At 38.1% G+C, this 13,655-nt stretch overlaps 1 protein-coding gene and 1 long non-coding RNA gene across 2 annotated transcripts in view; both read right to left on the reverse strand.

Moving 5' to 3' along the window:
- Positions 1-13,655, reverse strand: part of rsu1 (Ras suppressor protein 1) — a 213,396-nt gene that overhangs the window by 175,870 nt on the left and 23,871 nt on the right.
- Positions 2,860-4,429, reverse strand: LOC117512656. The gene is made up of 3 exons (XR_004561354.1): positions 4,415-4,429; positions 4,332-4,335; positions 2,860-3,074 (listed from the first exon to the last, which is right to left on the reverse strand). It is a non-coding gene; the product is annotated as an uncharacterized LOC117512656 (long non-coding RNA).

Below are 13,655 nucleotides of genomic sequence, written 5' to 3' on the forward strand. Positions count from 1 at the left end.
TCTCTATAAGATCAAGGTTGTCCAAAAGCTGTAATGTGGTTCAGGGATAGAACCACATCTGGTCATTGCATTCAGCATAATACCCTCATATGGGGACTTGCCAATCCAGTGCAAATCCACGAGCACGAATGGGACACGCCAAAGCTAATCATCTGGTGTGCTATCTCCTCAGCTGGCTTAATTGGCCCATTCTTCTTCCTTGACTCTGTGAATGTCAACGGCAACACTTACAGCTGTATGCTTCAGGAATTCTGTGTCCCTGAACTGTCAGCTGTAGCTAACATGCAGCAAGTCATTTTCAACAAGATGATGCCCCAGCGCATTATCCGTGTCAAGTTCGTGCGTTCCTGGATGAGCACTTCTCGGATCAGTGGACTGGTCATCGTGGTCCCATGGAAAGGGTTCCCCATTCATCTGATCTCACACCATGTGACTTTTTTTCTTGTGGGACTTCAAGCCGAACGTCTATGGAACAAGACCATGGGATCTCCCAATGCTTGAAGAATGCATTAAAAAACCCATGTGATCAATGAATCCTGAAATGTTGGAAAATGTTGGTCAGTCATGCGTGAAATGTTGGCTTGATTGCTACAAAAAAGGTGGTGCACACATTGAGGTGTACCACTGACTTATGGATGAACATTCCAATTCAAAGATGGTACCACAAATATTCTCAGTTAATAGAAATTTTACCATGTGAATTTCACACACTTTATGTTTCAGTTACATTTTCAAGAAACAATACAAAACCATGAGTGATTTTTGAAACACACACACACACACACACACACACACACAGAATTGTGTTCAAAATAATAGCACTGTTTACAAAACTAAACATAGGTCAAAATCCTTAAAATCGCTTTTATTTTCATACACTCAAATGCATTGGGAACACTGCACATTCTATTTCAAATCAAAACATGAAGAAAATTTTACCAAATTTGCACTTACTTAACAGAAAGTGAAGGAAAAGGAACTAAGAGATTAAATTTGAGGACTTTCAAAAATATATAGAGAAACAGACAACAAAATGTGAATTTTTGGAGAATAAATGCTTTTTTTTTTTTTTTATAAACATACAGTAATGCATGTCTTAGAGTCCAGTGCATGTGAATAAGACACAGTGTTCAACTGAGGCATGTGTTTTGAGAAATCAGGTTCAAACCTTTTAATTCATGAAAGAAAATGCATTGTGCTTGTTTCAGTAAAGCTCAACTACAAAGCCGAATGGTGGTCTGTATTCCAACACAAATGCAATTTAATCCCACCTCCATCAGACTGGTCATCTTTTTTTTTCTTGGTATGATCACGCCCACCAAGTTTGATTTCAGTACAGTAATTCATTCATGACATATAGTGCATTTCTTTGCCTACTCAAGTTTGGCAACAGGAAAATAGCAAAACATGTTTTTAAAAAAAATGATTATTTTTTTTTATTTGTTCAAATTGTGTACATGCCCAACTTGGTGAAGATTAAGCAAAAATTGTGAGAAAATCATAGGAAATGTTTAGACACAAAGCAGTGATTTGCTACATAAGCATTTAAGCACTTCAGTGAAACAAAAGAATTTGGATTCTGTGACCTATGGTTCAGAAGTTACTACCCGTAACATAAAAGTGGTTATTATTGTGCCTCCTTGTGGGTGATTTGTATCATATTTGACACATACCTTCTATGTGACATAATGAATGAGCCTGTCATGTTAAATAAATCTTTTTTAGTCAATCTTTTTTAAAAATAAAATGATAGCTTGTTTAGTGTGGATCAAATATTCCTTATGCCAACCCTGGAGTAATTAAAAAAAAAGAAATTCAAGAAATTCAAAATGCTGGAAAATGTTTTTGTAGACACAAACGGGCATGGTTCATTTGCCCTATATGGGTCATTTCATGTCATTTCAACAAATTTCAGACAATTTCCCCCACCTGACCATCTCAGATTTATTTTAAAAAGGTAAATCATGTTATAACCAAGATGCCAGCACCCACAACTGCCACAGGATGCAGATATCATCTGAAAGAGGAATCTGTTAATTCTGCAAAACTGTTTATGATGAACTTGACATGAGTCATTTAATGTACACTGTGCTGACTATGTTTCATTTAATGTTTGGACAAAATGATAATGTTGTGGATGTAATGTACAGTATTTTGAAAAATAAATCCATATACAAGTTTGGTTGCATTCCCAGATATATGATACTATAATCTCAGAGGACTCATCGGATGATAATCTATGTTCCTAAATATTGAAGATCCTTAAGCATGTTAAGTGACTTTCTGTTATCTCGTGTTTCCTATTGCAGTTTCAGGAACTAATGAAATCTGCATGGAATTACACTAAAACGAATGTTGAAAATGAGCATTTATGAGGTGCTACAAAAAAAAAAAAATTATAATAATATAATAATATTTCTTCAATGAAGGGTTGCACCACAACCATCTATGAACAAAAGATAGCCAAGAATATATACTTTTAGATGGTGAAGGTTTCAAAAAATTTCAGGTTGTCAAACAAAAATTAATTTATTCCATTTTGGAATAAGGCTGCAACATAACAAAATATGGAAAGAGTGAAGCGCTGTGAATACTTTCCGGATGCACCGTATACCGAGTGGGGCACACTACACGTTCTTTGACAAAGCCCTCAAAAAGGTGTACATTAACAGTACAACTGTCAATGTTGTCAGAATCGATGTATTTATTCAAAAGCTTTCCCATATGATATCATCAGATTATCGATACGTTTCTGCAGTTCTTGTTGACGTAGAGTCTAGTCGTTCATTCTAATGAAGATATCCCAAACAAAGTGCCACTTCAGGTGCCTCTTCTCCCCACAGTCAGAACTGCACTGCCCACTGAATGTTATCCACCTGTAGGAGTCCGGGGTCTGCACGACTTTCCTCCTAAAGACATGGATTACTCAGAGTGAGGACACAGGTGAGTAATCACGCTTCACTCCATTGTTCAGGAAAATGAAATGGGCAATTACAATGATCTATAATTGGGACTTGTTTTATTCCTGTTTTCCATTTTTGATAATTCATTGTTGTACTTTGTGTATTTGATCTCTTTATTGTTACAAGGATGAAAGTGGGCCTTGGAAAAAAAAAATGAAAATGGTGGTGGGGAAATCTCAGATTCATTCTGGTGCAGGTCTATTTACCCACCATATAAATCTTAAAAAAAAAAAGTTTTTTTTTTTTTGGGGGGTCAGGTCAAGTGCTCCACCCCAGTCTTTTCACACAACTTGTATTATGTTACCGGCCTTTAATCCAAAAAACATACATTGTGGTTCAGAAAAGTACAAAGGAAATGACAATTCAAAGAACTCAAAAATAATCATTCTCAGTGTCAATTCAAATGGAACAACAGGAGTAATGCATCAACTTGTAAACCTTCACTCACTTCAGAGTTTTCCTAGTTTTGGCAGGAGCTTTGGAGCTATTTATTATCTCTGTTTTCAATTTCTTGGCCACCTTAAAATCCTTATAAATGTGTTTTTACTTCAAGATTAATTTCCAATTATACTGCATATTTTTAAGTTAAAAACCTCTTCTTACATTAGAAATCTAGTGATTAAAATATTTTTAATAATAATAAAAAGATTTTTTTTAGAAATCTTTGATGCTCATCTGTAAATTAAAGCCATAACTTATCGGTTGTTGTTGCTGAGATAATTTCTTGATTAACATTATAAGGAACAAAAAAGCATGAAAAGTAATGTGTACATTAAACAAAATGAAATATGAAACAGTGCTGTGCTATTTTCTTTGATAGTTACAAATAAAATTAAAACAAAAAATCTAAGGTATTTAAAGTTGTTACTTCAGTGATGACAGTAACAATTAAAAACTGTGTAGCTTTATTTGGTAAATGTTAGCGATAGCACTAACATTAGCTGATAAACTTCAGCAGAGCATTAACGTCACATATCATTTTCAATTACTTACTCACCTCAGACAAATTTTTGTCCGTTACTCAAAGCCATTAATCTTGTGGTTGTGACTTGCAGACAGCGTTAAAGTCTCATCTGAATGCTAACGGCATTAGCATTTTTAGCAGCTGGAAGAGTCACCGGTTAGCTCCATTTAATGTATCATTACTAGAAGAAATACGCAGCTCATAACTTTTAATGTCCCTAACAAAGTAAACTGTTAGGAAAACAACCGCGCAGTCCCCAAAAATATGAATTAATAAACTCCTAAAACAAAATAACCATTCTTCTTATTTGGAGATTATCAGTGGCTTGCAATCCAACACAGAACATTACTGCCACCAACTATTTGGGCGTGGAACTGAATGGAACTGAATGAATGGATTCTGACGTGTCTATCAAAAATAACCAGGAAATGTTCACCAAGTAAGTAAAAACCCGGACTTCCGGTAATTTCCGGAAAACTTTCATCACTGCTGTTAGAATGGCTTAAGCAGTGGGTCACCACTAAGCAGGTAACAACATTTGGTCTTCCCTTTTTCTACTGAATGGCTAATATTAATGTACACAAAGGTGCAGTATGCCTACGTACCATACCAATTCCAAATTGCAAAAGAGCTTATGCTTAAAGCTGCACTGGACAAGAAGAAGAAGAAGAAGAAGAAGAAGAGGCAGCTGTTACCTTGTGCAATGTAATGGTTGCAAAAATGAACAATGAAAATGTATAGCAGGAACAAACAACAACAAAAAAAAAACAAAGAACAATATTCAGAATGTCCCCAAAGTACATTGCCAGATTATGGTGAATAGATAGCAAATAGTGTGATATATCAGCATATATTGATATTGATGTTAATGACCGTCCTAGTAAACAAGGAGGAGTGGTGTACATTAAGTTCATTGATAGCAAAATGGCTCCATTTTCATAGCTGTTGGTTTTAAAGGTCTCCTCAGTTCAATGATGATGTCATTAAAGCGGCCCCTCTCTCTGTGGACCACTGACCACAGTTCAGTCAATGCAACACAACCTCCTGTTCAGATAAATGCAAGTTACAAACACCTACACCCCATGTGCTCCACTGATTTCCATATCGGTTCTGTATTAGAGACCCATATAGAAATATACACAACTAGCAACCTGCACATCCATGTGTTTGAGAGGGAGGAAATTAATGTAATCCTGCTTGAAACAACACACACACACACACACACACACACACACACACACACACACACACACACACACAAAATTCCAGTGTTACAGTTACTCTTAAGCTATATCATAATTTCTTTCACTAAAATCCCCCAGTGGGTATGCTGGCCATGCTACACAAAAGTAACATGGATATATTTATTTTAAAATGACAAACTTTGTCTCTATATTCACTGATGCACTAGAATAACATGAATGATGTATATGTTTGAAAGGATTTATTTATTTATTTGCTTTTGGCTGGCCCCAGTTGCTCAGGGTCACCACAAGTTTTTACAAGTTTAACACATGATGCTCTTCCTGATGCAATTCCACTTCTACTTGGGGAAAGATATATGGAGCTCCTGGTGTTCCTAAGCGGTCTTCCAGCCAAGTCCTAATCAGGACCTACATTGCTCAATGTCTGAGGTATGATGGGATCAGGTGTGCAAAGAGGGGCATTTATACAAACTTGAAACACAACAAATACTTTAACACAATGAGGAATTTTATTCAACAGGCCTTTAAAGAAAAAAAGTTGTTCACATTATGTCACAAGTACATTGAGCGCTGGAAGTTCATCACACTGTGATATTAGCAACCTTTTTATTCAAGACACAGAATCATGTCTTCATGTTTTAGGCACAACTAACTTGTAAGGGTGGAAATGTGTGCTCTTAACTTCACATTCACATCCGTATGATGGTTGCCTTGTGTATTCTGTGCACCTTTGGTGTTTGTTGTTCACAAACTCAGAAATTAACACTACCCATCCACAAGATGCAATACACACATAAATGGTAGACACGGTATAATGATTTCACTGACGTTAGAATTATGGGTGAGCCAGCAGTTTTGACCATCTTGGCAGCATCTGCGACAATAGATAGTGGAAGTGCATGAAAATGTCGCAAAACGTGAGACAGCCGTGAGATGCAGAGACGGACACAGCAGTGAAGCACGATGGCCCTATGACATGAAGATGAAATGAATTGGTAGTGAAATATCATCACTGCGTGGTCAGAGAGTGAGAGTTGACTGCCTGGTGTTACATACATGCACACTAGGGATTAGAGAGAGTACACCACTATCTGTATCTGTTCAACCATCTAAATTATCTGTACCCGTATCTGTACTCGGAGTGGGCAAGGCCTAGAATGGAAGTGAGTGTGGTTTAACCAGAAATGGGTGGGGCTACAATATTTTAAGTCTGAAATTGATATGGATTGATCAGAAGTTGCTATATTTATTGTTTATTTGAAAACTATTGACAGAACAGCCTCAAAATTGAGATTCAAATCAATGTGTTTGATCACAAAAGTAAGAACTATTTACAGAATAAGTGTTTTATGAACTTAAAACATGAATATTCTTAAGTGCATGAAAGAATATTTACAGAACAGCCTCAGAATTGAGATTCAAATCAATGCTTTTGATTACAAAAGTAGAACTATTTACAGAAGAAGTTTTTATAAACTCAGAACATGAATATTTTTAAAGTAGACCTGCATTGAAATAAATGTGGTCAGATTTCAGAAAGAAATAGCTGATATGTATTTATAAGACCCTTGTGAATGCAGTAAAGTAAATCTGTAAGCCCAAATTTGTAATTCAGCGGAGAAATCTTCGTTTAAAAATGACAAATTTGCAGCTAAAATTTAGCCCTCTGTGAAAAGTTTGTACAGCCGTATCATTTCCATGACGTCAGGGACAACACGACGTGCTCCCGCCTTCAGTCCGATCCCGTACTGAAATTGATTTTATCTGTTAGTAATGTTACTTATACACGTCCTGGTTTCAACATCCAAAAGTAAGCTGCATTGAATGTGAGATACAGATCTGTGTGCTCAGATCAGCAACGACATCGACAGCGGGCGCTGTTCTTCCTCTCCCGCTCTCTGCCTCCGCTACGCTTGCTGTTTTAATGCGAAGCGGCCGGTACACCTGTTGCTGCAAGGACAGACGTCTTGCGGCAAAATCCACAGCACCGCACGTCTCGGCAATCGCAGCCCCAGAGCTCCATGGATGCTGAGAGAGGTTTATATATTTTTAATGACTGGGATTCTTTGCGGGTCTCACTTCCATATCCCACGATGGTACCGGAGGCGAAAGACAGTAGATTTTCATTGTGACACCACTCAATCAAACGGGCGTATGAAAAAGTCCCCCAAAATAATTTTCAAGCACAAATAAAAGAAATGTGTACTCACCAAACGTGCCGCAAGACAATATGAAGTTTTAAAAAAAGTAGATCCTTCCGTATAAGACAAGAAAAAGGTGCAGATGCAAACTGACGTAAATCCACAAATTACAATTGGCGCAATGCATGCTGGGAGAGGGTCTTGTCCGTGACGTCTCGGCAGCGTCCATGATGAGAGGGACAATTTGCGGAGGGCTAAATGTTAGCTGTAAATTTGTCATTTTCAAATGAAGATTTCTCCGTTGAATGACAGATCTGGGCTTGCAGATTTACTTTACTACATTCAGAAGGATCTCATGTGTAAATGTAAGTCATTTTTTGTTCAAAAAATCTGACTGCATTTCTTTTCAATGCAGGTCTCCTTTAAGTGTATGAATGAATAACAGAACAGCCTCAGAACTGACATTCAATGTAGTACGAAATTATGAACTACTAAGTATGCATGAACAAGAGTGGTCATACTCAACACAACTTTTTTATTTATTTTATTTTTTTAATGATCAAACTGTGATTTTTTTTTTCCCCAATAATTTATTTATTTTTACTACCTAACATTCTTGGCATTTTTTTTTCCCCACACAAAGTTAAACAATGTTCATTAAGGTGTGTGTGTCTGTCTGTCTGTCTGTGTGTGCATGTGTGTGTGTGACTGAGTGACTGTGTGAGAGGGAGAGACAGAGGTTGTTCTACTGACCAATTTATTTTTATGAACTGCAGTAAGAAAGTGTCAGATACTGCATGCTGCCATATTCAATAAAAAATTTAAAATAGGCTACTTTGTGTGTTCAGCTACTGTATACGTGTGTATGTGTGCAAGTGTATGAACTTGATGATTCATGCAAACATCCAATGATGGCAAACAGGGAAATAATATGTCAGCCTTGTTCACTGTATTCTTCTCAAAAGCACCGTATTCAGTAGGAGCAAAGTTTTCCAACTGACTTTATATCACCCAATCAAATGAAGAACAAAAAAACGGTTAAAAAAAAAGGCCGGAGTGGATGCAGTGACCGGCGCGGCATGAGCCGTGTTCAGCTCTGTCTTGTCAAATGCAGCACGTATGTTACGAAACAAGTTCACCAAGTAACTTTAAATATCATACAAATCAAAATAGAGGCGAGCTGAAGAAAACCTAAGGAGTACTGAAGAGAGCAGAAACATGAGCTGGAATCAAGCCAAGCACAGAGAGAGAGATCAGTCCCTGTCTGTGTGTGCGAGAGGCTGCAGAGATGTGTCTGTGTAGGGAGGGGCGGGTGCTGTGAGTTACTGATGAGTTTTACTCGTATCATGCTCGTACTCATCAAAAATGGTTTATCGTAATGGATAAAAAATGCTTAACCCTAATGGACACTGTGAATTATTTATTATTTTCACCTAGCCTCAGCAGAGGATTTGAAAAACAAAAAGCTTGGATGTCGATAACCAGTTTAGTGTTGCAGTTTAGCTAAAATTTTCATAACAATTGTTAATTTTGTTATGAAAGCACCAAATTTGGCACACATATTCTAAATTAACTGTTTATTCTCAGATATTGAGGCATCTTGGAGCTGACCTCTAATGACCTACAAAGGTCAATGAAGATTTACACAGGGATTAAAACTGAATATTATTCCAATCATATTAAAAGTTATATCATATTATTTGTCTGATTATAAAGATTCCAAAAAGGTATAGTTTGGACTATCACTGAATGTTATGGAGTTATGGGGTAAAAACAGAAAAAAATGGTGACAAAGGTCAATTTCAGTTAGAACAGGGATCAAAAGTTAAAGTTGCTCCAATTTTGGTAAAATGTGATGCAAATTATGGATTGTGTTAATAGGGTTTTAAAGAGGAATTGTTTGCTTTAATTTGACTTCAGATTATTAAAAGACCACGCCATGAAACAACCCAGGACTGCCAATCTTTTCAAAATTCCTAGGAAAAAAAATAATAACTCAACGGAAAGTGCAAAATTTCCACATCACACAGCAGCACCAATTCATTTCATACTTTTTTTTTTACATTTTTTATTAATGTAGTGGTTTGTATCTAGTGGTTTTGAAGCTAAAGCTTTGATAAGAAAATACAGAAAGGTCCACAAGTACTTGGACATCACGTTTTTGTGCTTCCCAGAATGCACCCCGGCACCAACAGAGTTCCGGCGTTTCAAAGCCATATAAACAATGGCTAACGAGGACGTGGATGGCATTGATCTAGCGAATTCACGGGCAATTATGATGATGACACGTTCACTGAAGTTGACAGGGTTATTTAGAGGAGGTGTAGTACCTATGAGGAACTTCTGCGGTGCCCCAATATTATCTTGTTGTCCATACTTCACAACGTTTGTTTATATTGTACCCTGAACCTGTGTCGCAGACTGAACGGTCCCCACTAAAAATCGGTCTGCCCTGTCTTCACTACACATGCATCATTAGTCACAGTTCACCGACTATCACCTCTTTTCTGCTTAAAACTGCACCCCAGTCATCATCTATCTCAGCAACAGATAACTGAAGCTTTTGTCCAATAGTCATTTCCACATAGATTCAGCATTACTTCACAATAAAACACGGGGTAGTGATCAGAGCGCTGCAGCTACACGAGCTGCTAGCTAATGCATTCACTGCCCCCCGTCATTTCAAAGCATCGAGTATCATCTCATTTCTGCTTAAACTGACTTTAGAATGATTCATGAGGTTTTACCTTGTCATTTGATGGTTAATAATCCCATTAATCCATTTGATCGCTTTGGGTGAAGAACCTCTGTCTCAGACAAGCTGCTGAGCTCTGAAATTACACATGCGCAGTGGAGGCAGGGCGGACCAATTTTAGGGGCGGACCGTTCGGTTTGTGAAACCGGAACTCTGCTGAAACTGATCTCTCACGAGTCACGGACAATGAGACGGCACGAAATTCACAACTGCGAAACACCAAATGTTGCCTCTGTACAACACCACAATGGAGCTGAAATTGAGTAATTAATACGTGCTTTTGCACAAAGTGATTACAAATACATCACATTAAACATTTTATGCACCATTTTTCCATCATAGCCACAGAATAATTTACTTATTGATGATATTGTCTACTGTTAATCTGAAACTACAAACAAAATAAAGTACTTGTGCCTTTCAGAAGCCAAAACCTACCAAACAAAATTTCATTATGTGTATGCATAATGACAAGAAAGAATTCTTGAATCTCAGACTGAGACTGCCAGAAAACTGCAGTGGAGCAAAAAGTACAATACTTGACCCTAGAAGCATAAAATACAAACATTCAAGTAGAAATTTATACTCAAGCAGAGTCCTCAAGCAAATGTACTTACTTAGGGCTGTGCACACAGACAGAAAGTTATTGTATTTTTATTTACTGATTTCATAAATAATTGAAGCAATCTGGATGTAAACCTATCTTGTGTCTCTGATGTCAGGTCAGGCTGAGGAAATCTTAAAGGTTAATGATCTAGATGTTATTAAAGCTGAGCCCCACAACAGTTTCACCACATCATCTTTACAAAATATAATGTGGCTGATATTTTCCTTTCTGAAGGCATGCTTTTAAAACTACACATTTAATAGCAGCAGTAAAAGGAAGAAGTATTCTCAATGACATAAAATACCACTTTTTCAAACCACTAAAACCTCTTTTCTTTAATAACAGAACAAATTGAGACAAAAATGGTGTTTGTTAGTAGGCCTGTGGTGACCTCTACTGGTTGAAAGCAGAAACACAAATCTTCAGGTCAAAGAACTAACCAGCAGTGGAGAGGTGGAGGTAATGTCATCATTATATGTCACACACTGTTATAGTTACAAATATATGTGTAAGTACACAAGGTAATTTACAGGTATTCGTTTCACTGATTCACATCACATTGAGAAGATGGAAGCAGTTAATCAGTGAAACCACCTGCTGGAGTCAGTGTCTGGAAAGAAAACCGGCAAACTTGTGGGCCTTTCTGGAATGTCTTTGGACACCACTGGTATATGGTCTATACACATATAGCAGAGAGGGAATTTGAAATTATCATACACCTTGTTACGGATTCTTGAAATTTGGCATGGTGTTGGAGAAAATAAGGGGTCACATAGTACGAATGTGAATGAATTGCACACGACGCAGAAATCGTATGCAATACATGTAAAATCGGAGCTGCCTCCAACGGCTCGTACACCTGTTGCTACAACTACACGTATTTGCACACACCAGCAGCTGACAGACAGAGAGTGCCCTGTGAGAGCCTATTCGATCCCTCTCGCACCAGGTGTCGGCCAAATTCCAGGTGAGACAAACGAATATCTAACACCACTCGCTTGGCACTTACAGCAGTGTTCAGAATAATAGTAGTGCTATGTGACTAAAAAGATTAATCCAGGTTTTGAGTATATTTCTTATTGTTACATGGGAAACAAGGTACCATTAGATTCAGTAGATTCTCACATATCCAACAAGACCAAGCATTCATGATATGCACACTTCTAAGGCTATGAAATTGGGCTATTAGTAAAAAAAAAAGTAGAAAAGGGGGTGTTCACATAATAGTAGCATCTGCTGTTGACGCTACACACTCAAAACTATTATGTTCAAACTGCTTTTTTTTAGCAATCGTGTGAATCACTAAACTAGTATTAAGTTGTATAACCACAGTTTTTCATGATTTCTTCACATCTGCGAGGCATTAATTTTGTTGGTTTGGAACCAAGACTTTGCTCGTTTACTAGTGCGCTTGGGGTCATTGTCTTGTTGAAACACCCATTTCAAGGGCATGTCCTCTACAGCATAAGGCAACAGGACCTCTTCAAGTATTTTGACATATCCAAACTGATCCATGATACCTGGTATGCCAGGTATCGTGATCCATGATACCTGGTATCCAGGTAGGCCCAACACCATAGTAGGAGAAACATGCCCATATCATGATACTTGCACCACCATGCTTCACTGTCTTCACTGTGAACTGTGGCTTGAATTCAGAGTTTGGGGGTCGTCTCACAAACTGTCTGTGGCCCTTGGACCCAAAAAGAACAATTTTACTCCCATCAGGCCACAAAATATTCCTCCATTTCTCTTTAGGCCAGTTGATGTGTTCTTTGGCAAATTGTAACCTCTTCTGCACAAGTCTTTTATTTAACAGAGGGACTTTGCAGGGGATTCTTGCAAATAAATTAGCTTCACACAGGCGTCTTCTGTCACAGCACTTACAGGTAACTCCAGACTGGCTTTGATCATCCTGGAGCTGATCAATGGGTGAGCCTTTGCCATTCTGGTTATTCTTCTATCCATTTTGATGATTGCTTTCCACTTTCTTCCACGCATGTTTTTTTTTTTTTTGTCCATTTTAAAGCATTGGAGATCATTGTAGATGAACAGCCCATAATTTTTGCACCTGCATATACGTTTTCCCCTTTCCAATCAACTTTTAATCAAACTATGCTGTTCTTCTGAACAATGTCTTGAACGTCCCATTTTCCTTAGGCTTTCAAAGAGAAAAGCATGTTCAACAGGTGCTGGCTTCATCCTTAAATAGGAGACACCTGATTCACACCTGTGTGTTCCACAAAATTGAAGAACTCACTGACTGAATGCCACACTACTATTATTGTGAACACCCCTTTTCTACTTTTTTTTTTACTAAAAGCCCAATTTCATAGCCTTAGAAGTGTGCATATCATGAATGCTTGGTCTTGTTGGATTTGTGAGAATCTACTGAATCTACTGGTACCTTGTTTCCCATGTAACAATAAGAAATATACTCAAAACCTGGATTAATCTTTTTAGTCACATAGCACTACTATTATTCTGAACACTACTGTAAAAAATGTGTGGCCATTCACGCTGTTAGCACAAAAATAGTGAACAGATGATCACTTTCGAGCTGGCTGTGAAATTTGTCTAAGTGCCCCCACGAGTGTGGCGTTGCAAGACAGCAATGCACATGTGGTGTGCCAGAGTATCAGCTTCCCCGAAACACGTGCCGCGCATGTGAATCGCGCGTGTGATCCCCCCCCATCCGCAAAACAGGTGGCGGATATGTTGCGGATGGATGTGGAATAACTAAACAGCAGTAAAATAACTAAAAGAAACTGATCCCATAACAGAACCAGTGACACGCTGGTGTGTGAGCTGAACTGACAGGGGCTGTTGCCGCTGACAGCCACAGCTGTTGAGATCTCTGGCTGTGGATGTCACAGCTGGGGAACACGTACCGTGTTCGGACGGACAGGAAACTTACAATTGTCCACTGTGACATGTGTCTGCTTGCTGTCCTCATGTGGATATACATAAAAACATACATTGCTGTTGCAATGGGCTGCAGTAAGCAAACGCACGGCATG

The sequence above is a fragment of the Thalassophryne amazonica genome, chromosome 1 (genome assembly GCF_902500255.1).
Source record: "Thalassophryne amazonica chromosome 1, fThaAma1.1, whole genome shotgun sequence".
NCBI classification, from domain to species: Eukaryota; Metazoa; Chordata; class Actinopteri; order Batrachoidiformes; family Batrachoididae; genus Thalassophryne; species Thalassophryne amazonica.